Below are 23,308 nucleotides of genomic sequence, written 5' to 3' on the forward strand. Positions count from 1 at the left end.
GAATGAATAAAGAAAATTCAACATAAATTATTTTCGCTTACAAAAGGATACTCGACTTCTCTTTCAGAAGGCAGGGGGAATAATATTACCCTTGACATACGTCAGTAGCAAGTCAAAGAAACTATGTGAACTTTATTCAAAAAGTATGGTTTTGTGAAATTCTCATTTCATTTTCCTTAGAATGTGCACATGTGACATCATACACTGTGGTAGTCTTTTCATCCAGCCGCGACTGTGCAGATACCTTAAAAGATCATAACTTTTGAACGGATTGTACGATTTTTTCCAAGCTTTCTGTGATGTGTCCTACTAATATTGTTGTATTCACTGAATCCACATGCGCATGAAGGTGGACTTGTCCTTTAAGGACAGATTCTGAAAGAGCAGACTGTAAGCTTTAAAATGATGTATCACACAATCCAAAGGGATTCCCCTAACCTATCTAAATAATAATACCGGTACTGGAAAGAAAGCACACACTCTGGATAAGTATGAACTGAGAAAAGAGGCTGCATTGTCTATTTTAGCGTTTAATCTTTACCAAGCTGTCTCATGTCATTATTTTCATCTTTTCTTCCCCCCTCCAATTTTCATTTGAGTTTGTCATTATTAATTTTTGATGATAAGAACGATGCCACAAGGCATTGTTTCTTAAAAATGCTTCAACTGCTCCTTCAGGTCCAAAATCTACATTTATATATATTATTTTCCTGATCTCCTCAACATTTTCCAAAAATAAAGCATACACCATTTATGCATTGAGTCCTCCTTTTTGTGGATAATTAAAGGCAAAAACCCAAAATTAGTGCTTGAAAATTATTCTTAAGTGTGAGTTACGGATAGAAAGAACCTCTGTAAAAAATGAATCTGTATAATCAATGTTAAGTATTGTTAATAACACAAAATGTGAACAATATTTCTATGATAACATGTTTCCAGACTAAACCGTCCGCATTTATGCTTTAATGAGAAAAATACTGATATCTCTTTATATGTTTGCTTTGATTGTAAAAACTGTATATGGTAGGATGTCTTGTGATACAACAGGGGGGCATTTCATGAAGCAGTTTGGTCAGATATTTTTCTGACAAACTGTTTCAAACTATAGAAATCCTTGCATCTGATTGGCAGAGAGCAAATTTGTCCGACAACTTGTCGGACAAAATGCTTCATGAAATGCCCCCAGACCTACACATATTATGCATAAAATGTGATATCCTGAACATTTTTTTCAAGTCACTCTCCCAAAAGTGTATATAAATATAGGACCTTTAAGTTTTTCTTGTGTTTGTTCCTGGCAGATTACTAGTACACAAAACGGAAATTAAGGAAATTAAAATGAATATACTGAAAACCAAAACTACAGATACTAATAACTTACTTCATTCTTCTCTCCCCACCCCACCCCACCCCTTCTTTTTGGTTTCTTGATATACTAGTAGATCTAGCTGACTTTGATAATTGTCATTATGTAACATCATCTTCAATTGACAAGGCGATAAAACTTAACAATCATTTCATTATGCTGCTGGACTAATGGGGTTAGTTGAACTATATTGTTTTTAATGTACTATACTTTTTCCTCCTATCAATCACATGTATTTTGGGTGGAATGTATTTTGACATAAAGCATCATAGAATCAACTGCCTTTGGGTCGGGAATTTTGTCATATTATATTGTGATTTAGATTCTGCTCTATGCCGATTTTGTTTCATTTCTATCAACTTTTTAAACTTCCCCATAGACTTTGTTCACCAGCCAACTACATCCCACCCTCTTTGGATAATGTGAACCAATCAAACATTGCTTTTACTTTTTAATAACATGTCTATACATAGCTATCAGACCAAAAATATTCAAACCGCTTTAAGTCTTTATGAGTGAAATTACAAATATCAATATATTTTTTAAAATATTCAAATTGTCTAAATTCAACTTCATCTATGAAAACAGACTTTTAACCTTTTTAAACATTTGAATACCCCCATAAGAAATAAGAAACATATAAAGAGGGGAGGTGCGGACTATAAAAATTGCTTACGGGAACCAGGTAATCCCTGCGCTAAACCTATGGAATTCACACAATTTTGGAGGAAACGGGTTAAATTTGTTAGGAAATATGTAAGGCAATACCCAAAACCTTAAGTTCTCAATGGAATATGCAGCTCTTCTACTGGTAAACTAGTAGTTCTGGGAGAAAAAATGAACTGTGACATAGTCCTACACCTGGCTCAGTCATTGCCCAAGATTTAAAGTATCTGAGCCAGAGTCACATGTCACTCTTTGCCATTTCTCTACAGGAGGTAGACAGTACTAAAAAAATCCTTTACCAGAAATTATATGAAATTATTCAATGAAAAGGTGCTTAAGAAAACTGGACTATTCCAACACACCTCCCTCAGGTCCGCAGCACAGACTAACCACCTGTTACCATAGGAAAACCAGTAAAAATGGTGTATTACTGTAAACATGCACATAATATGTCGTATTATGGGTCTGAATTTTAAGACTAGCAACCATGTACATTGCATTGCATTGTACAGAAACCTGGCGAATGCCCTGTGTGTAGTCTTTGAATTCAGACATTATTGTTATGTACAAATTAAGGGCATTTTCTCATTTTTTCTGTTAGCGGATTTCTTGGAGCACCCCCTAATTTTGATCCTCATATATATACAAATGTCTGAGGAAAAAATGACACTTTTGTCCGGCGTGTCACGATTATCAGTATATTTGTCACTAAGCCACCCCACTATTATGGAAGAAAGAAGAATATATACATCACTGCATTCGTCTTCATTTGCTCCCTCTTTTTTTTTTGTCACCAAAACTTGGTTTGATAGACCATAGAACCACACATTCTATTTCCACTTGCAATTTTAAAAATAGGCGGTCGGCAAAGCGAGGTTTTCCTCTACGTCCGCTCATCTTTTTCATGAATATGTATGATTACAGCAGCTCTGCAGTAAACGAATGGACACAGCTGCGCGTGTAATCTGATATGTAAGGGTACGATCGGCAAATATATTTAGCCGCGTCCTAAACAGTCTGCGTACAATGACACCGGACTTGAGAGCAAACGGCGAGCAAACTAAATGACGTACCTGAGCTGCATATAGTATTCTGCAGTTGTGCAAAATACAATTACATATCCAACGTTCGTTGTTTTCATTTGTTTTTCATTTACTGTACGTAAATGCCCTTGTAGTCCATATCACGCACACACAGATTCGTGTAACCATCGTCAATACATTCAGTACACGTAACAGGCGGAGGCAAAGGTACATCACAGAACTATATACACACAGTGTAGAGTGTGCATAGAGTTCTGCTAGGTACATTGTGTGTGTGCGTGCGCGTCCGCCGGAAGATGTCAGAGATTTCGCTGCACCATCATCTTTAGTATCCCCCCAGTGTCTCTGCAAGCTAAAAGATGGAAGATCGAGAAAGCAGGAGGCCAGCGCAGGTACCGTGAATATTGAAACACTCGGCTCTTTCGTCACGCACAAAAATGCATTATGCATGTAGCTAATTAATTTTTCTTTTTCGTCCTCGACGTCGACACGGAGGCGGAGAGGGGACGAAACCCGCGCCATTCGATGTAGGATACTCTCCTGCGGCCGACGGCACCGGTCGCAGCTGCCCGGAGCCGACGGCTCGGGAGGAGATAGAGAAACCAGCAACGCCGAAATAAAACAGGAAATACATAAGGCCGCGACAACAACAACAACTTCGAGTATTATAGTATAGGACTAGCAGCACCCGTGGAAATCCACGGGTCTGAGGGGTTTAATTTTTTTTCTCATAATACGATTTTGCACATTTTTATTGAAGAAATAAAAATGACCACCCTTCCCAGAAATTTTATAATACATTTTTGTAGTATATGCCAGGCGATCCGGTCCATTGGTAGGGATCATTCCCGCCACTACTTGCTTTTATTATTAGAACTTGAGTTTCGAGGGGTTATTTGCACCCGTTGAAGTCCAACAGTTGTCTTGTTACCCCTCACCCCTCCCCCCCCCCCTCACGCACACACACATTTCCACCTCCGCAGGGCAAAAAACAAAAACATTCAGGGAAAAATTACCAAAAACGCAAATGAGATTCCCCGAAAGTTCTGCCCACAGGTTGTGCCCGTCGAAACGGGAAGATATTAACACTATGACTTTGATTACCCCCTGCTCTTGCATCCACGCTGGCACCCGCGGGAATCCACGGCTGGTCTCAAGGCCTCGGTTTGTTTTGTGGTTTTTTTTTTCATGTTTCTTTTCCCCACGTTATGAGAGAAAAATAAGATATTTTCGTCTTCATAATTTTGCTCCCTCCTTTTTGTTTTTAATCACCAAAACTTGGCTTGATATATGAATATCATATTAATATAGAACTACATCTGCTTCAGATTGTACATTATCATAATTAATATTAGGCCTACAATTATTGCTCCTATTATTGTTATTATTATATCATTATTATCATTATCCTTATTATTATTATTATTATTATTATTATTATTATTATTATTATCATTATCATCATTGTTATTATTTGGGGAGGGGGAGATCATAGTCATCAGGTTTAATAGGCACCCGTGTGAGTAGGTTCTCACGACCTCGTATTTTTTTTTCTTTAATATTTTTCCCATGTTATGGAAGAAAGAAGAATGTATACATCACTGCATTCGTCTTCATTTGCTCCCTCTTTTTTTGTCACCAAAACTTGGTTTGATAGACCATAGAACCACACATTCTATTTCCACTTGCAATTTTAAAAATAGGCGGTCGGCAAAGCGAGGTTTTCCTCTACGTCCGCTCATCTTATGAATATGTATGATTACGGCAGCTCTGCAGTAAACGAATGGACACAGCTGCGCGTGTAATCTGATATGGAAGGGTACGATCGGCAAATATATTTAGCCGCGTCCTAAACAGTCTGCGTACAATGACACCGGACTTGAGAGCAAACGGCGAGCAAACTAAATGACGTACCTGAGCTGCATATAGTATTCTGCAGTTGTGCAAAATACAATTACATATCCAACGTTCGTTGTTTTCATTTGTTTTTCATTTACTGTACGTAAATGCCCTTGTAGTCCATATCACGCACACACAGATTCGTGTAACCATCGTCAATACATTCAGTACACGTAACAGGCGGAGGCAAAGGTACATCACAGAACTATATACACACAGTGTAGAGTGTGCATAGAGTTCTGCTAGGTACATTGTGTGTGTGCGTGCGCGTCCGCCGGAAGATGTCAGAGATTTCGCTGCACCATCATCTTTAGTATCCCCCCAGTGTCTCTGCAAGCTAAAAGATGGAAGATCGAGAAAGCAGGAGGCCAGCGCAGGTACCGTGAATATTGAAACACTCGGCTCTTTCGTCACGCACAAAAATGCATTATGCATGTAGCTAATTAATTTTTCTTTTTCGTCCTCGACGTCGACACGGAGGCGGAGAGGGGACGAAACCCGCGCCATTCGATGTAGGATACTCTCCTGCGGCCGACGGCACCGGTCGCAGCTGCCCGGAGCCGACGGCTCGGGAGGAGATAGAGAAACCAGCAACGCCGAAATAAAACAGGAAATACATAAGGCCGCGACAACAACAACAACTTCGAGTATTATAGTATAGGATGCCCTCGCATAGGTGGGCTTTCGTGGAAATTGGAAAGGTTTGCATTGGGTGCTTGCCGCATCTGTATCATTGACATTGTAAAGACGTCCACGTCTGCTATAGGCCGCACTTTGCGAAGTATGCTTGATCTGCACGTCGTCACAAGGATATCGTCCAGTGGCGGATCCAGGAATTCCGTAAAGAGGGGCGCCTTTACAAAGGGGGCGCACGCACCCCTCCCCATTTTTTCTCCGTGGAGATTTTATTTCTTTTGTTTTACAAAAAATAAAGGGGGCGGGGCGCCCGGTGCGCTCCCCCTATATTAGTTCCCATTTTTATAGGCATCATGCACCTTTCCATGCCCGGGCTCGCGGGCGGAGCAGAGGGCAGAGGTGGGTTGAGGTCCTGCAATAACACATAAATCATGATCATCCACATCTTTGGCCAGTATCAAGAAGGGGAGGGAATGGCAAAAAAAAAAAATACAAAAATACAAAAGCACTGTAGAAAACCATGACTTTGGAGGTTTCTCATCTAGTACAGAGATATTACTGAGTATTCCCTTCTTGGGTAGGGCGCATTGACCATTGTGATCCAACCAACGACGAGCCCCCCCCCCCTCCCCCCCCCCAAAAAAAAAAACCAAAAAAAAAAAAAACCAAAAAACACCCGCACACACACTCCCCCGAGATGAGAGCATATCCGCACGTCATCAGAAACTCTTTTATTCGCTTGTCTCGCCATTATTTAGGGGAAAAAAAAAACAACCCGCTCATAACACCTCAAAAATCACAACATTATGATAACCAAGCAGGGAAGTGAAGACCCCCTAGCATGTATCATATATCTTTTAATTTTTAAAGCGCCATGAGCACTGAAAAGTGGACCTGTGCGCCATACAAGTAGCCACTATATCCTTATTGTTATTATTATTATTATTATTATTATTATTATTATCATTATTATTATTAGGAAAAACTACCAGTTGGTGTCATCGAATTGTCGTCTTATCGCCAGTCTTTCTTGTGTCTCTCCACACCCTTAGAAGAAAATATGTATCTTTATATACATAACTATATATATTCATATATCTATATATTTATATATATTATATAGGCCCTATATAATATATGATTTGGGGCTTATTATATAGTTATGTATTGTTATTTTGCCTCTTCGTATTTTTTTGTTTTTTGTTTTTGTTTTTCGGTTTTGTTTTGTTTAGTTTTTTGTGGCGTTTGCTTTTGTTTTTGTGTGTGTGTTTTCTGAGGCAACAAATATTTAATTCGCGGACCACAACTTACTGAGTACTTGACCCACTTTTTTGTCATCAGAAATTTTTCAGAGCAAATGTAGGACATTGTAAGTGCATGTAGTACTATCAAAGATCGTACAATGAATCGATCTTTGGTACCATTCACCTGTTGCCGTTGTGGTTCCGACCAAAGAGCGGTTCCGACTTCCGAGCTTGTTCTCCCGTTCCAAGCTGGCCCAGCATGCACTGTTCCCAGCCAGCACGGTACGAAACGTGCGCGCACCAACTCTCCTGTTTTCTACTCATGGATGATGTACGTGCGCGTTATGCGTACGCGCGCTACGTGTCAAAGGGATTTTTGTTTGTAAACAACCCTCAGGATGGCCGAAGTGATGCGTAGTTTGTACTGAGTGTTGTGTGCAGTGGAAAACAACTGGAAAATTATCGCGTAGCTGCTAGGTTCGTCTGCGCTGCAGCACGCACTGCGTGGTGCAAGTTGTGTGTTTCAATACATTCAATCCTCGTATACACACACACGTACACACACGCAAGGGACGGACGTCAGGGGTGAGGAAGGCGAGCCTGGACCACGAAAAGGCATGCGAATTTGAAGGCCTATTTTGGCCCCATTCAAGCCTGGTCCTGAGCCGACAAGACGCCGACGCATCCTCAGATACCTCAAGAGTCATGTCATGATAATTTCAAGTCTGTTTATTTCTCGTTAGCACCACAATATATCCCCTTTTGCAACGGTTCCTTTTCTCCTTTGACGCTTCATACTGCCTTCGCTCAGCGTGCGTATGACGACGGCTTCGGTAGTTGTCTACGGCTGTGACTGTCGCCGCCGCTTGCCTTCTGTTTTGGGTAACGTAGATCCATGCGTCAATTTTGGCCCTGTCTACATCTCAACCAAACTCTTAAGAAAGTGTCCTTGCTTTCTACTTCTCGAACATTCCAAGCCGACCAACCACTTCCAATGAACTCCAGAGTATTTAGGTTAGTATCTCCATTTATCATAATATTTATATGCACTTCCTGTCTGTAGAACTAGCCGAAATCAATGAATGTCACCCAGGCCCCAGATATGATGGCCATCACTCATCAGCTGTTTCTGTAATGTTAGAAAACTGAGCTGAGCTGAGCTGAGGGTGAGGAGTCACAACCCTGTTGCTGTACAGAAGTCACGGCATCTGGTCGGGCTAGTAGGGCCTATTGTATGTTATTAAGATGAATGATGTTGCTTTAAATTACTTTGGCTGTTTACAATTTCATTGTCATTGAATGAGAATATTCACGATGGTGCTATTTCAGTCCGGGAAACCCGCTCACGAGGGCTGCTCCCCCATACGAGCACTCCTCTGCCTCACGAGGCCTCCGGAGAGCCTCATGATGCTCCAGGGGAGAGAGACTCATGAAGCTCCCTGTTCACTTTTTATTCATCTCATATCTGACATATAAATTGTCGCAACTTTGCACGGTGATTTGTTGTTACACATGTCCACTATCCATGATGAAAAGAAGACAAAATTCTGTCTGTTTTTTTTTTTTTACAACAATCGAGTTTTAATCAACCGATGGACAGCGACCCATCGAAACATGGGCGCCGGCGGGTTCGCTAAATGCAAGGCTGCCGCACCTAGTGCTGATTTTGCATTTTTTACAGCGAAATTTGGGATATTTTATGGATTTTTGGAGGTACAGTGTACTAAGGCCCTAAGGGACTTTACTGTTGTGAATGACAGTGCCAATGTTTGAAATGATGTGATATAAATGCATGTTGTGACAACAGAATTTGCGGGCTTGTGAATAGCAATAAGTCGATGGATTCTAGTCGACTTACTGTAGTTAATTTCTACTTGGTAGTACTAGTGTAAGACATCTACCCATTTTTACGCCTTGATTGACAGGAGCAATTTAATTTTTCCATACATTTGTAGAATTGTACCATTGTATGTTCGATCTGTGTCTATATCACTCAAATAGTACACCTAGATAGCTATTTACTAAGTTTTAGACACTGTCTTACTAACAGTTGGTAGGCTTCTTTTTTTTTCTGGACTTTGATCATACGATGTACTGCCACCAAGTACATGTACCCTACAGTAGGTCTACAAACTGGAAGTAGAGTAGTTTAATAGCACCTCCCTTTTTTCTTCAAATGGAGCCATGGGTGGGTGCAGCAAGTTTTACAGTAGGCCATGTTATGCCTCTTCAGTTTCAGCTGCACATAGTTTAATAGTGAAATTTGCAGTGAGGTTTTTACTTGCACTATTCATCTGGGCACTTGACAAGCACAAGTACTTTGTATGTTATGCCAATGGGCAATCTGTACTAAATTGGAAGAAGAAATGTCAAGCTTGTACTTAGTACGTGTAGGGCTTGAGTCCAATATGGGTATCCCAGTTTGCCATTTTACAGTACAGTAGGTATCGTGTGTGACCATTACAAAGTGTTGTATAATGTAGGTCTAAAAATGAGTGAAAATGTGTGTGAAAATGAACAACTGAAAACTGAAAAGTTTCTGAAAGGGAAGCAATGTTGGGTCCTATTGCCAATTCCAAAGGCTTTATTATTGAAACGTGACCATTGTGTTTCGTTTGTATTACTTACCATGTACTGTCATTATTACTTCTTACATGTATATGTACACTTGTAAATTACCCCAAATGTTCTTGTCAAACTTCAGTTTATTAAAGTGGGCATAAACTTTCTCTACCACTGAGTGGTTCTTCTTGTTTTTCTGGGGATTTTTTTGATAGAGAGAAAAAACAGATTTCTTTTGAGAAGAAATAAACATAAATTCATGCAATTTGGAAAACAAAGCTTGGAAACTTATCATTTAAAGAATTGTCACGACTTGTTTGAGATTCCCCCCTCCCCTACCCACCAGTCAGCAACTTTAGTATTCTATTGGTCATGTTTGCTTTTTCTTGTCTGATTTTGTACGAATTTTTGTGAATTTATCTGACACTTTTGTTTCACTGCTTGGAATTAGAAATTATTTTCTGTGTTACTTAAAAAAGGTGAATTCTGTTTATTGATAATACTGACAGCTCAAAATTGGAATGATGTGCAATTGTTCTACTCAATCTGCTGATAGGCAAACTTTTGACAAGAGGACTGTGGACTTACAAAGATAACGTCTCCTTTGACTTAAGTGTAGGGTTGTTAAACTTTGGACAGTTAGGAGATTGTGAATATTGTAGATTAAAGCTTGTCTTAACTCTTTTATATCAAAGGTGATAGAAAGGTCAGTCCTACCAGGGTTCTTTATAACTGTAAACTCAACACTGTTTAACCCTAAACAGGCCAGGCTTGTTTGGCTATACATGTAGGTGATTCCACCCCGCCCCCTTAGGGTTAAAGCTGTCCACATATGTGACCCTGCATCACAAAACCAACAAAAAGTCGCCAAACATGGATTTTTAGTTAAGGGCAGATTCTAAAAGAGCAGACATAAAATGATGTATAACTCATTTCAGATACAGGTAGACTCCCCTATAAACCTGCCTAAATACTGGAAAGAAAGCACACACTCTGGAAAAGTGTGAATTGAGAAAAGAGGCTCTGTCTGAAGTACATGTACAGGGTCGATTCAAGCGCTTAATCTTTCACCAAGGCGCGCTAGCTGTGCGATGAAAGGGACTAAGCACAGGCTGTCAACCATCGAAGCAAAAACAATGAAGGGATTATCAGATTAAGCTGAAATTCAGCTTGTGCTATTAACATGTTCTGTCCATTAATGCCAACTTTCAAAGCAGTAGCATTACCCTTTCAAAAGTCATTACACTTGAAAGTGAAGAGTGTACAAAGGACTTCAAGGAAATGAAAAGGGGCCTCAAAACATACCTGATTATTCTACGCTCCCCAAAAAGGGGTTGTAGAAAAACTGCAAAAAACACACTTTCCCATTAGTGTTATGATTCCAAACTAAACAACAATGTAGAAGAGAGATAGCTCTTTCAGATTGGAAAAACTCAAGATTGACTAAGTTGACCCATTTCACCTTTTTTGAGTCCTCACGTAAAATCAAAGGGTGCAACTTTTTGTTTGTTTTGTGATGCACGGTCACATATAATAGTGTGGTACTGTGTGTTTGTGTACATCTTAAAACCAGGGATTTTTGTGTGCATGAAACTTTGCGAGGAGCCAAGATTTGCGAAAGTGTTTGTCTACACTAGTATTAAGTGCCAGTAGCAATTTGCAAAAGTTTCATGCCACGAAAAAGGCCATCAGCTCCAATTCGCGAAAGTTTCATGCTGCGAATAGGTCTGCTTTTACAAAGTATGTGTGTGTTTTGGGAGGGGAACCGGTGTTTGAAGTCACTTCAATAGCATGATCAGAACTTAGACATTTATTTTCTGTTTGGTGTAGCATTTTTCTGAGTGTACCACCTGTGATCACAGATTTATTGATCAGTGTCTGGTCATCAAGAATCAAAGTTGCCACTCTGAATCTTTAGCCGTGACTTTGATTTGTGACCACATGAATGAACTGAGTCCCTTGGGTACACAGACATTGAGACATGAATAGGCCTACACACACATCTGAGAAAGAGTGTGTGGGACACAAGACACAATTCAGAAAAGTTCTCATAACATTGTGTTCAGTTCTACTCAACAGTAACATGTAACAAATTTGTAGCAGAAACTTCCTTTCGAAAACAATGCTTTAGAATATATACTGTATGTAATATATACTTCTATTTTACTAAATGTACTATAGACTGGATGTTATTTTCTTCTTTTTTTGGGAGGTTGGGGGGGGGGGGGAGTAGAAAATCAGTCCTGAGGAAAGGCTCAAGAGAAACTGTAAGTTCAGAAAGGCAGTATGAAATTTGATATCTGGCTATGACAGACATCTGACTTGATCCTTGTCAATCCAGCCAGGATTTTGTGTGAAGGTCAAGAGGTATATTGATGTTCTGTGGTACAATGTATTTACATTGGATAGCAGTGCTCACAGTATGCATCCATCCTGTCCCTCCCTCCCTCCCCCATGCCCTCTGGCATGCGCAGAAGGGCTGCTGCCATTGAGGTCCGCATCATCGATGTCACCGGGATGAGGATGCTGAGTGAACAGTCGGATAGGGCAAGATTGACGCATTGATTTCACACGTCCATGGAATTACTTCGGCAGAATCTCTTCCAGAATGCTTTGGTCATGTGACGTCGACCACGTACACTGTAGTAGAAGGCAGGCAACAATGCATCTGTGCTTGTGTGAAACTATTATTAGACTTGACCTTTGTTAGATGGAAAGTGTCAACTGATACTGCGAGCATACGTCCACTCTGTTTGGGGGCCAATTCGTGAAATTAAATTGTTTGTAAATGTCAGCAAAATGCCAGTGATGTGGACAAACAGGATATGCAATGATATTGATGGAAGATAATGACTGGAGGCATGCAGAACATGGAGTGCTGGTGTGCAAAATTTGTTCTCCAGCATCTTTCAATAAATGACACTGACAGTTATTAGGAGAACAAAACTGTGGCAGATACAGTACAGTGTAGTAGTGAGAAAGTGACATCATGTCAAGTTGCTTGCAGAGCACTACACTGAGTCATAGTACATTGTAAGTGCTCTCAAGTGGGTGTTCTTTTAATAGCAAGAGCTGTAGGCCTTCATGAAACAAGTGTGTCATTCTTATTTAAAGCTACAACTTTTGATGCCAATTTGTTTAGTGCCTCAAAGAGCAGGATTTTTGTTTGGTTACATATACTGAACAGTACAGTGCTCTGAGTGTGAGACGTACTCGCTTCCTATTGATTTTGGTAATTTACACAAAGTGCTTGCTATTAATTGATACCGGTAGTTGTTTAAATGCTATTCAAGTATGAACAGCATGAACTAGATGATGTGTTACTTCCTATTGCCAAGAGAAGAAACATACAATGCAGGTTACAGGCCAACATTTCCCAGTACGAGGTAACCCTATAATGTAGTGCCAGGTCTCATATCATTGCCCTGTTCCAAGGTGACAACAGATGTTCTCCAATACTGGACATGATAACCGTGTGTGAACTCAGCTTCGTGGTATTCTCCCACTGCGTAGCTGTCACATGACTGCTTGTTTACCCCTGTATGAGTTGGCAAGGGTCGTTGGGTGTATGAGGCGACATCACACATGGCTGCGTGATTAGCTGTCCAATCGATTTTTTTGTAATCGCCATCGCCCCTGAGTGATATCATGCAAGCGAGCGGAAGAGTTGCTGGAGAAGATATCATATTGTGTTTTGGTTTGGAGCTGGTAGCACGTGTGAGATGCTGCTGTTGGTAGCTGGATAACACGTCCCATAGAGTGAGACGGAAGTTTGATCTAATAGATTGCTGCTTTTCTCCATTTGGATCTCACTGCCATGAAATCCAGGTACACAGTTCTCTGTTGTTGAACTTAGTAAATGAATGAGGACAGGGCTTGTTCTTGTGTGCAGGTACAGTATTTCTTCCACAAGAGAATGTTCAATTTTGCTGCGGAAGTGCAGTTTCTAATCCACCTTATAGTTTCTATTAATTTGTAATTGTTACCTGCTGTTTTGAGTTGACCCAAATTGTAGAAACTAAATTCTCAAATTATCAAATTAGGTTCAGTATGTGGTATGTTAATCATGGTCATCCTTGATTACCACACTTTATACTTTATATGCACTTTAAGAATAGCAAAAAAGAAAAGTCCTTTTAATAGGTCCCCATTTTTCTTTCTTATATTTTCCCATAAAACAACAACAACAAAATAATAATTCTGTGAGTTCAGACTTTTTGTACCAAAATTGTCAATAAGGCCTGAATGGGAATTCTAGCATTTTTTATGCTAGTCATTAGGTATCACATTTCCCTATACAAACCACCAATTTCTCTTTCCCTCTCCTCAATTCATTGTGGAATATTTTGGATTTTGATCTTTCATTTGCTGTACATTTGTGTATGTGAGCAGATGTGTTTATCTGATGGGATGGGGTGTTCAATTCCAGTTCTTTGAGAGTCCAGAACAGGCAAGTTCTGACAAGATGTTACAGGTAATTAAAAAAAAGAGAGAAACAAGGCTCTTCAATGTGTACTAAGGTAGAGCAAGGACCTTTAAAAAAAAGATTTACTCTAATCCCAGGGACCCCCACCCACTCTAAGACAACATTGTTATATTTCAGTGCACTGGGAACAGTTGAAAGGCACCCTATTATGTAACAGCCTTTTGTTCTTTTTTCCTGATTGGCTTAGTAAACCCAGTGCTAGTGTAGCAAGCATGTTTGAAGTTGAGTAAAAAGTCTGTTCCCTGCAGAAATAGGCTCTGTGGGAGCCTATTGTTATTTTTCAGGGAATAGCAGCACTCATGGAACCCTTGTGTTTGTTATTACTCACTGACAAAAGCAGGGTCCAACATACCAGGTGGCAGCTCTGACATCATCCCTTTGTTTGCCTAGCACGCCCATGAGATTCCAAGTCCATGGCTAAGAATATGAGGTCATTGGGCTTTATGGCTTAAAAGGGTCTTTTGAGCAAATGGTGGGTGCACACACAAGGCAGAGTATAAACTGAGGTTAGAGTAAAGAAAAAAGAAAAGGCATGATCCCTGTCTTTTTATCTTGTTTTTTGAGGGGTGGGGGGGGGGGGGGGGTGGGGGGGGGGGGGGCTGGTAAGGAGATTACTGATTTTCCAGGGAAGTAGGGAAAGAACAAGTTTGTCAGCTATTTTTGAGCATCAAATGAATACCAGTAGCTAAACTTGTGCATTTCCCTGTGTATATGGGGCTCACAGTCAGATACAGGGGGAAAAAAAACTTTCATGAGCATCACTGACAATGACTACTAAAAATAAGCTGTTGGATGCAGATCCTATTTTTAGGGATTTATAAAACTGTTTATCCCTATATATTATATATATTTCCCTGTGTATATGCCTAGATGTTTAATGTCAGAAATTAAACTTATGTTTTTTGTTTTGTTTTGTTTTGTTTTTGTTTTTGTCAGGTGAAGAGTGCCCTGTGAAATGTTTTGTTATTTCCTGGTAACCCACAGCAATAAAAGTTGCTTTTGTAAAACTTCCCAGGATTATGAATGGGTGGATATGAAATACAAAATTGTAGTATCCTATCTGTATTAGCCAATACATGTAGTTGTTGGGGAAATCCCGAAATGGAATCGCAATTTGCAATTGGAACTATGTTGTTGGAGTGGTTTTTTTTTTCCAGAATTTATTTGTATTGACAATGGAGAAGTGGTGCAATCAGAGATTTGTGAATGGTTTTGACTGAAGTCAGGATAGTGTGTAGGATTGTTCAGCCAAGCATTTAAACTGGAGTGGCAAGTTGAACACTGTGTGTCTCATTATGAGTCTGTTCTGGGGATACATGCAGCTTGTGTGATAAGGTATAGTGCATGTTACTATTTGTGTGTTGTACATTTATTCATTGGCAAATAGTAACAAATGCATCTACCGTACCAGTTGGTTTGCTTTTGATGCTGAGTGTAATTGAAAGTAAAAATCCTTGGGTTTCCTCAGTCAAATTTGTGTGCATAATAATAGCAAAATACATGCTGTACTTCACATACTGTGCAAGCTGCTATACATTGTACCTCATCAGTCATGGAAGAGCTTGTAATATCAAAGAGCTTTGTAACGTTGTGTTGATAGCAACAACCCCCCCCCCCCCCCCCCCCCCCCCCCCCCCACACACACACACAGTGTGCCATATTTATTTTTTAGGCCTATTTATTTGTAGATTCATATATTGATGGTGTACTAAGATGACAACATGACCCAGTTTGGAAGTCATTTAAGAATTTATGTTCATCGTAGCTACTGGTTTAGCATTTACAAAACTCTGGTGCTGTCATAATGTATGTACAGTGTAGTTATGTTTACAGTACTGTCTATACATCATATATTTCTGGAATAGGAATTTGTATGACAGTTTTGCAAGTGGTTGAATTTGCAATTGAGAACCACTGTGATGGAATGAAAAAAGTCACATAAAAGTGCTATCCCTTTTCAGCTTTTCGGGAGAAAAGTTGGTGATGGTTTTCCACCTTTGAGATGAGGGATACTGTAGCTCATTTCTGCTACAGGAGGCAGTATTTTCCATGATATAAATTTCGCAAATATCTGCCAGCTTGCAAACATTCAGCAAAATAAAAACACTAGGAGATATACAATACCACTTGCACAAAAATCATGTCACAGGAGTTAAAATCAAAACATTTAAAAAAATATATATTATACATACAATGTAGGCCTACTATAAATGATCAATCAGTGTATACTTTACATTGTAGTCTTTCTCCAAGGGATAATAATGCTTAAATGTAGGCCTCAAAGTACTGATACCTTGATACTGCCTGTATTTATTTTCGTTTTGATAGTTATTTCTCCATACAGACACAGTATGTCATTGCTGTCCGTGCTCATAGACATACAGTATTCAGAAACATCATGGAACCTTGCACGGGTTGCATAGATCTATACTTAGACAGCCCAGCTGTTGGAGACTGGATGGGGAAAGGGATTAGCCAGGCGGATGATTCACCACACAGGATCTTCCCTTTTCTCCAGTTTCAATTTAGCAAGATGGCAATGCTGACTTTTATAGGGTGCCTCATCACAGTCCTCATAAACAACAACAAAAATGATATTATATACTTGAGAGGTGACAGCATTATCACCATCTTTCTCTAATTCGTGTTTAGATTGTGACCTTTGTCACTGCACTGAGAAAATGTATGGAACTTTTTGTGAGTTTTGTAATGTGCTTAGTTTGTGGGTCTAATGTTAATGAAACTATCACTCTTTTGAGTATATGATTTAGTTCCGTAAAGTTAACTTGAATACAATGTGGAATTTCTCTTAAATAATCACCCCCCTTCACTGAAATGATGGGGGGGGGGGGGGGGGATGGGATGGAATTGTAAGGTAGCTACTCTGCTGACAAGACTTGAAAATAATGATTGAAAAAAAGGAAGACCAACTGACCTGTCAAGGCTCTCTGAGTAAAGTTCAGTAATTTCATCTCAGTCGAGCCACCGCTGCGTTAAATGTGTCTTTTTTTGTGTTTTTCCCCTTTTTTTTTGTCGTGGGGGGGGGGGGGGGGGGGGTTCCTCAGATTGAAGTTTGGGTGAGATCACGTGTGCATTCCTATCATGTGCCAAGAAAGAAAGGAACATCAATTGTACTGTCTAGTACCCCCAAACGAGCAAGAACGTGATATTGCAGCAATACCATATTCAAAGCAAGTATTGCGTCTGTGAATAAAAAAGGAGGAAGAAACTTGAGGGGAAAAGGGAATTGTAGTACTGTAGGTAAGAGACTTTGAAGTCATGTGAGTATAAACAGTGATCTTGCTTGAGCAATACCCCTTGTTTGCTTAGAGTATGAGTTTTGGGTATGTTGCCAATCTCACATTTTCTCAGTGGAGATGATTTCTTCCTGACTTCAAGGAAATTGATTCTTTCCAGCAAAGCCAGGATAAATGTGTATATATGTATGAAATGAAAGAGGATGTTTTTTCTTCTTTTTCTGATATCTGTCATCATTTCACTCAAGGAAGACACTTTTTGCAAAGTCCCTCAGGCTACTGTCATTTATTTTCCCATTTTCCAAATACATCATATAGGGGATTATGCAGTAGAAACTTTGTGATTTGTTGACATTTGATTTGTTTTAGTTAAACTTCATCAAAATCTCAATCTTTGTGGTAACTGCTTGAAAGATGGTACGGTGATTGACTTGAAATATAAGCACTATCCATTCAATCAATGGAGCTTGGTAAATGCCCCACTCCATGATGGGATTGATCTACAGTATTTAGTCCTACGTGGATGCTCATGTGTTTACATCAGATCAATTTGATATGATACCCCTGTTGTTACGTGGCACCCAGCCAACCCTGCTACGTTTTCCAGCGATCACGAGACTCGCCTGCCCCGCGTTCCCTGGACAAAAACATCACCCCATTATGTTCTGGGGCCCCAGTGCCTTTCCGGAAAATTCTCCAACTACGTGGAGGCTAAGCTGTTGTGAGCTCCGTGTGAGCCCATACCGCACAGGATTATTTCATCAGCCCTAGGAAACACATTGACCAATCACAGCGCGTGGCTTCTAATGGAGTGCCACTGTCCCTATATGGGAATCCCACTTCCTTATATGGGGGATGTTGATTGGCCTTTCTCTGTAAGAGGCACTGTCTCTTCCATATATGAGCAGTACGCTTCCTTATTTGGAGGACCTATTTGTGACTCAGTGACGCATGGGATACGTCAGCACTGAGACGACCTTTTCTCTACTATTGCATACAGTGTGTGCAGGATATACGTGGGTTGTTTTATGAAAGGGCACAGTATAGGGTATATAAGCTGTCTTCTCTTCAGTTATCAGTCTATTCTTACTACACCTCAGCAGTAACAACTCCAAGCTCCTCGCGTTTGTCATCTTCACTATGCTAATGTTCAGTGTTCAACTTATTTCTTCTCCTTTGTGTGCTTCAGCAAGCCAAGGTAATCTTTACTATCATACGAGTGTATTACTCATGAGAAGTAAATTGATAGAAAATTATTATTTTTTGGATTTTTCTGAAGGCTTTGTTGTAGAGTAATATCTTCTGTGGGTGCAGCAAGTATCTTCTGTGATGTATGACTGTCTTTCATGGGGTTAAAACACATTTTGGGAGTGTTAATGTTATTGTCGCTGACCTTTCAATAATGTGAATGGATGTACATAAAAGGAAGATGTACTTAAAGGGGAAGGCTAGTAACTGATCAGTGGGAGTCAGTGGAAATGCTGGGAGATGATTGTTCCAATCCTTGTGGGATTCATTCAAGAGTTCATTGTATATCTATTGTTGTGTGAAAATGATTTGCTTCAGAATGGTCTCATATTCAAGTAATGTGCAGATTAATGCTCCGTCACTGACCAGGGACGCTAACCTGGAAGCATTAAACTGCACATTACTTGAATATGAGACCATTCTGAAGCAAATCATTTTCACACAACAATAGATATACAATGAACTCTTGAATGAATCCCAGAAGGATTGGAACAATCATCTCCCAGCATTTCCACTGGTTCCCACTGATCAGTTACTAGCCTTCCCCTTTAATATACAAGCAGGAAATTTGTTGTTTACAGGTATAGCGTGGAAAAGATTCACATCTGCTTAATTCTTTTTTTCATCCATATCCCCTTTAACTTAAACATGTATACCATGATTGATGTAAATCTCTGTTTCATGAAGGAATTGTGCAATTAACTGATGAGTGTAATCCTGTGATAATGATACATTTGAATCAGACACATACACTTGTATGATGATGATGCTGCTGCTGCTGATGATGATGATGGTATTGGAGAAGATGATGTTAACCTTTTTATGCCACTGTGGGAGGATAAATCTATGATCAGTCATTACAAAATGATAGTTAAGGACCTTGTAACCTCATGAATGTTGATCTGTTTGCAGAAGTTTGTACATGTGGTGGCAGTGTAATACTGTGACAGTAATGTACCATGTGTTTGACATGACTTGAGATCTGTGGCTGCGCCCACTCCATCAAGCTGCAGCACATGTGCAAATAGTGCACTATCTGAATAGTGAAGTGGGCAGGCTGGTGAATGAACTGTATGCTCATAGTGTACAGTGTAGATCCGTATTTGGTCAGATCATATCATGCGATGTGTGGACTAGGCAGAACACAGGATGTGACAGTGATTGGCCTTTCGGTTCAGCTAGGATGTGCCCACAATGACCGAGTTCATACAGCAGTTCTTGAAGTGCTCAAACACGTGCCCCACAAAACCAAAATCTGCATACTTTTGGGATGATGATAATATTCTCAGATATGATAACTTGACAGTGTAATTCTGAATTAAACATAGCTTACACACTGTGGGAATCAGTATGTGATGTCTAGTTTTCTCTCCAATAATAACAATATGGAAAAGGAAATACTGTAGCAGGCCTCGAATTACCCGGGAGGCAAAAGGCAATTTGCCGCAATGCCCTATCTACTTGCCGCAATGCCTCTCCCAAAATTACTATGCTTACTGCAACTTTTCCTTGCTGCCCTTAAAAAATTTTGAGAGAGAGTGCCCCTAAAACCAAAAATTGCCTGTCCCTAAAACTGGCGAAATTCGAGGCCTGCTGTAGGGCCTATAGCCTTTTACAAAATATTCCTCTTGTGTTCTTCTTTCCCCTAAAAAAATGATGACATAGATCAATAGTTTCATTTTTATTGGAAAAAGTTCAAACTTGCTGTTTGTTTGTCTTAGTTAATTACATCTTGAAAAAGTATTTCTCTTAAAATCTCTGATTTAAACAAAAATAATGATGTACATTGTAGGCCTACATGTGTGTGCAAGAGTAGCAGGGTTTAATAGCTGAAATACATTTGGCTGGTACTTGTAGCTGTACTCGCTATGCCTAGTGTCGGTGAGCATATAAACACCGAGTGATAGATGTTCACAAGCACAAGTTTTGTGATTTCATAGGATAGTGGAATGTGGGGAATTTTGATGTATTGTTGCATGAGTGCATAGTACATCCTCATTGATGTAGGATGTGTACACACTGCCATGCATTGGCTGGTGCATTCATCCAGTCATGTGATGTTTGTTTGCATAGTTTGTGATGGGTAATTGTGTTGTACAGGGTACAGCTTACATGCAAGAGCACTCAGTCAGTCCGCAGCGTGTGCGATAATGAGGCACGAACGACAATTTTATTCAGAATCACGTTTACGCAGTTTGTGCCCTTGAGACTGACGAGATTTCGCGATACTTTGCGAGAGTTTTTGCAGAGGTCGCAACAACAGCTTTCATAGCTTTCGCAGTGCATTGTTTGATCCAGAATGGTTAGGTAAGTTATAGAGCTGATTATGCACATTAATTTGATACCTAATTTCCCTATTTTTGATGTCAATATAGTAGTCCATTTTAGCATCAAAGTAAACGATTATTTTGCCAATGTTCAAGAAGCTTTTAGATCATAGTTCGATGTTTTGCTAGTTCCTGACTGGTATTGAAAATAGATCTCCGTAATTTCTTCGATTTCACAATCGTTAAACTTGAGCGAGTATGATCAATTAAAAAACGAAGAGGGGCACCATTTTTAAGGTTATGAATTTTCCTGTTGAAAACAAGGCAAATTACGTTTTCTTACTGGAAGTGGGGTAGTGAATGAACACTCGTGGAATGTGTTGTTGATACCCAGACAATGGTCGTGGACAATGGCCAGGATTGGAATGTTTCATGAGGAATTCCACTATCGCAGCTAGTCTTTGTTCATTCTGAAATGTGGTGTGTGCAAGCACATGGAAACATGTGCTTACTTCTTTCATGTGCATGCATTTCACCCTGTGTCAAGAATTCAGACTAGCAGTGCTCGGGGCAATCCACATGAATAATTGATTAAGCATTCATGTGCCTTGCAGCAGAGCTCGGGACAGGTGGCAGCCAGGTCCATTGTTCAGGGTCATTGTAAGTGCACACTCACATACACATCAATGGTTCCTGTGTAAAGTTCAAGTTTTGTATAGAGAGTGAAAATTCGATCACAATCTGGAACCTAACATTTAAAACTCACAGCATTGAGTCAACAGCCAATGGATACTACGCAATGCGACACGCCGCGTCTTGCGACAGATTTCGACCAATCACAGACCCGGAATTCCGGTGCGAATGCGAGGATAATCTTTTTAAACTCGACGCCAGACATGTCTCTGAATTTTGCTAGTTCCTGACCCGTATTGAAATGAAGATGGGAAAACGTGCCCTTATTGTGATACTATATACTTTAGCGGACATAGTCTTCACCATATTTTAGAGGGGCATGAACGATTTCAGGTTATTTTTTTGGCGTCAAACGTGAAGGAATATTTTTGAATACAATACCGAACTTCGAGAGGGATTTTGATATTCTATATTCTTCTTTTCTGTTTATTTTGATCATGAGCATATTTGCTTATGTTTTCTTTTTCAGTCGATACTAAAAGTGTCGAAAACTGACGAGAAATACTCGTTCTACACGGATTTATTCATGACCATGTATCTGCTCATTACGTATGCAAGCACCGCTCAGCCGTGCATACGACTTGAATAAATACGTGCGTTTTCGCTCGCGCTGCGGACTGACTGCACTGTCCCCTCTGCCTAAGGTTGCATCATTCCTTCCCTTGTTATGAGAGGCAAGAGGCCCACTGGGAAATGTCACATGATCAGAAACACACACACATGCACACACACACACATGCACACACACACACACAATACATGGGCAACTGATCAGTCATGCATTGCAGACCAATAACTATTGCAGGCAGTGTTCAGATGTTGCAATTGTGTATTGCAATACCGTTGCTGCGCAAGGCAACTGTTTACCAGATCGGAAGGGGTATGCATGAATTGTGATACATACTGTATCGTGTACAGTGCAGAGTGTGTTTTCTTTGCAGACTTCATTCCCTGGTATAAATAACAAAATAAAATGAATTTTATGCAAGTATTGGGCAAAGAAGCAAATTCTAGAGAAGGGACTACAAATTTTCAAACTAATTGACAAAGGATGGCCCGTCAAAATGTTGTTTGAAACAGGATTCACAAGTACTTTTGATGGGAGGGCAGAACCTTGGCATAGTTTCTTGGCAGGGCATTTGCAATGCATTGATACTCACAAGTTGGCAAAGCTCCATCTTGCATGATAAAGAAAGGTTTATACTGTACTGTATGTGTAAAGGACAGTGGCATATAATGGGATAGTGGCCTTGCCGATGTATTGATTTTAAGATCTAGGCTTCTATGATATAGATCTCCTTTTATTGGGGTGGGGGTGGGGGGTTGGTTGGGAGTGAGGGACAATAGCACCTACTTGCCTCCCCGAACTTTTCTGATATGCTGAGGACTACTGGTGGCACCCCTGCCATTTAAACTCAAGTCTCTTTTATAATCTGTTGAGGACAAGCGGATTCGCTTTTACACATGTTTCCCATAGACACCTGCCCGAGTATAATCAGGACTCACTACAGTGTAGTCTTCAAGGGGTTAAGGGAAATTTGTATCTGAACTCAGTCAGATCCCACACAAGTACCCCCTGCAGCAGGACAATCCTAAACGGTCTAAGCAATGAGTTTTAGTAGTGACTTTTAATGATAATAGCCGATATTACATGCAATTGACATGACAGTGAAAGCAAGTGCACCATAATCAGAACTTTACATGCTTCTTCAATATGTCAAAGCACTTTGTGTCCCCATGGTAATCCAAGGTACACTTTGTACTTTGACTTTCAAAGAAGCAACTCAAAGAACTAGTTACACTCGTTTTGATGTGATGTTTTCCAGTTGATATCTTTGCATTACACCTGTCTGTAATGAATGGCAATGGGAAAGATACACCACATGTGGCTTGTTGTTGTTTGTTTTGATTACTGTTCTGTGGATGTGATTCATGAATTAA

At 40.0% G+C, this 23,308-nt stretch overlaps 1 protein-coding gene across 2 annotated transcripts in view; it reads left to right on the forward strand.

Moving 5' to 3' along the window:
* Positions 1-7,438: 7,438 nt before the first annotated feature.
* Positions 7,439-23,308, forward strand: part of LOC139734911 (MAP kinase-interacting serine/threonine-protein kinase 1-like) — a 28,560-nt gene continuing 12,690 nt past the window's right edge. Inside the window, exon 1 of one of the 2 annotated variants that reach the window (XM_071645691.1) lies at positions 7,439-7,868. The gene's annotated coding sequence lies outside the window, so the exon portion shown is untranslated. Of the gene's footprint in view, positions 7,869-18,250; positions 18,358-23,308 lie in introns of those variants that run through there. The other variant, XM_071645692.1, reaches the window with a different exon arrangement.

Source organism: Diadema antillarum, unplaced genomic scaffold (assembly GCF_040938485.1).
Source record: "Diadema antillarum isolate AM-2024a unplaced genomic scaffold, OU_Dant_1.0 seq00000550_RagTag, whole genome shotgun sequence".
Classification (NCBI taxonomy): domain Eukaryota; kingdom Metazoa; phylum Echinodermata; class Echinoidea; order Diadematoida; family Diadematidae; genus Diadema; species Diadema antillarum.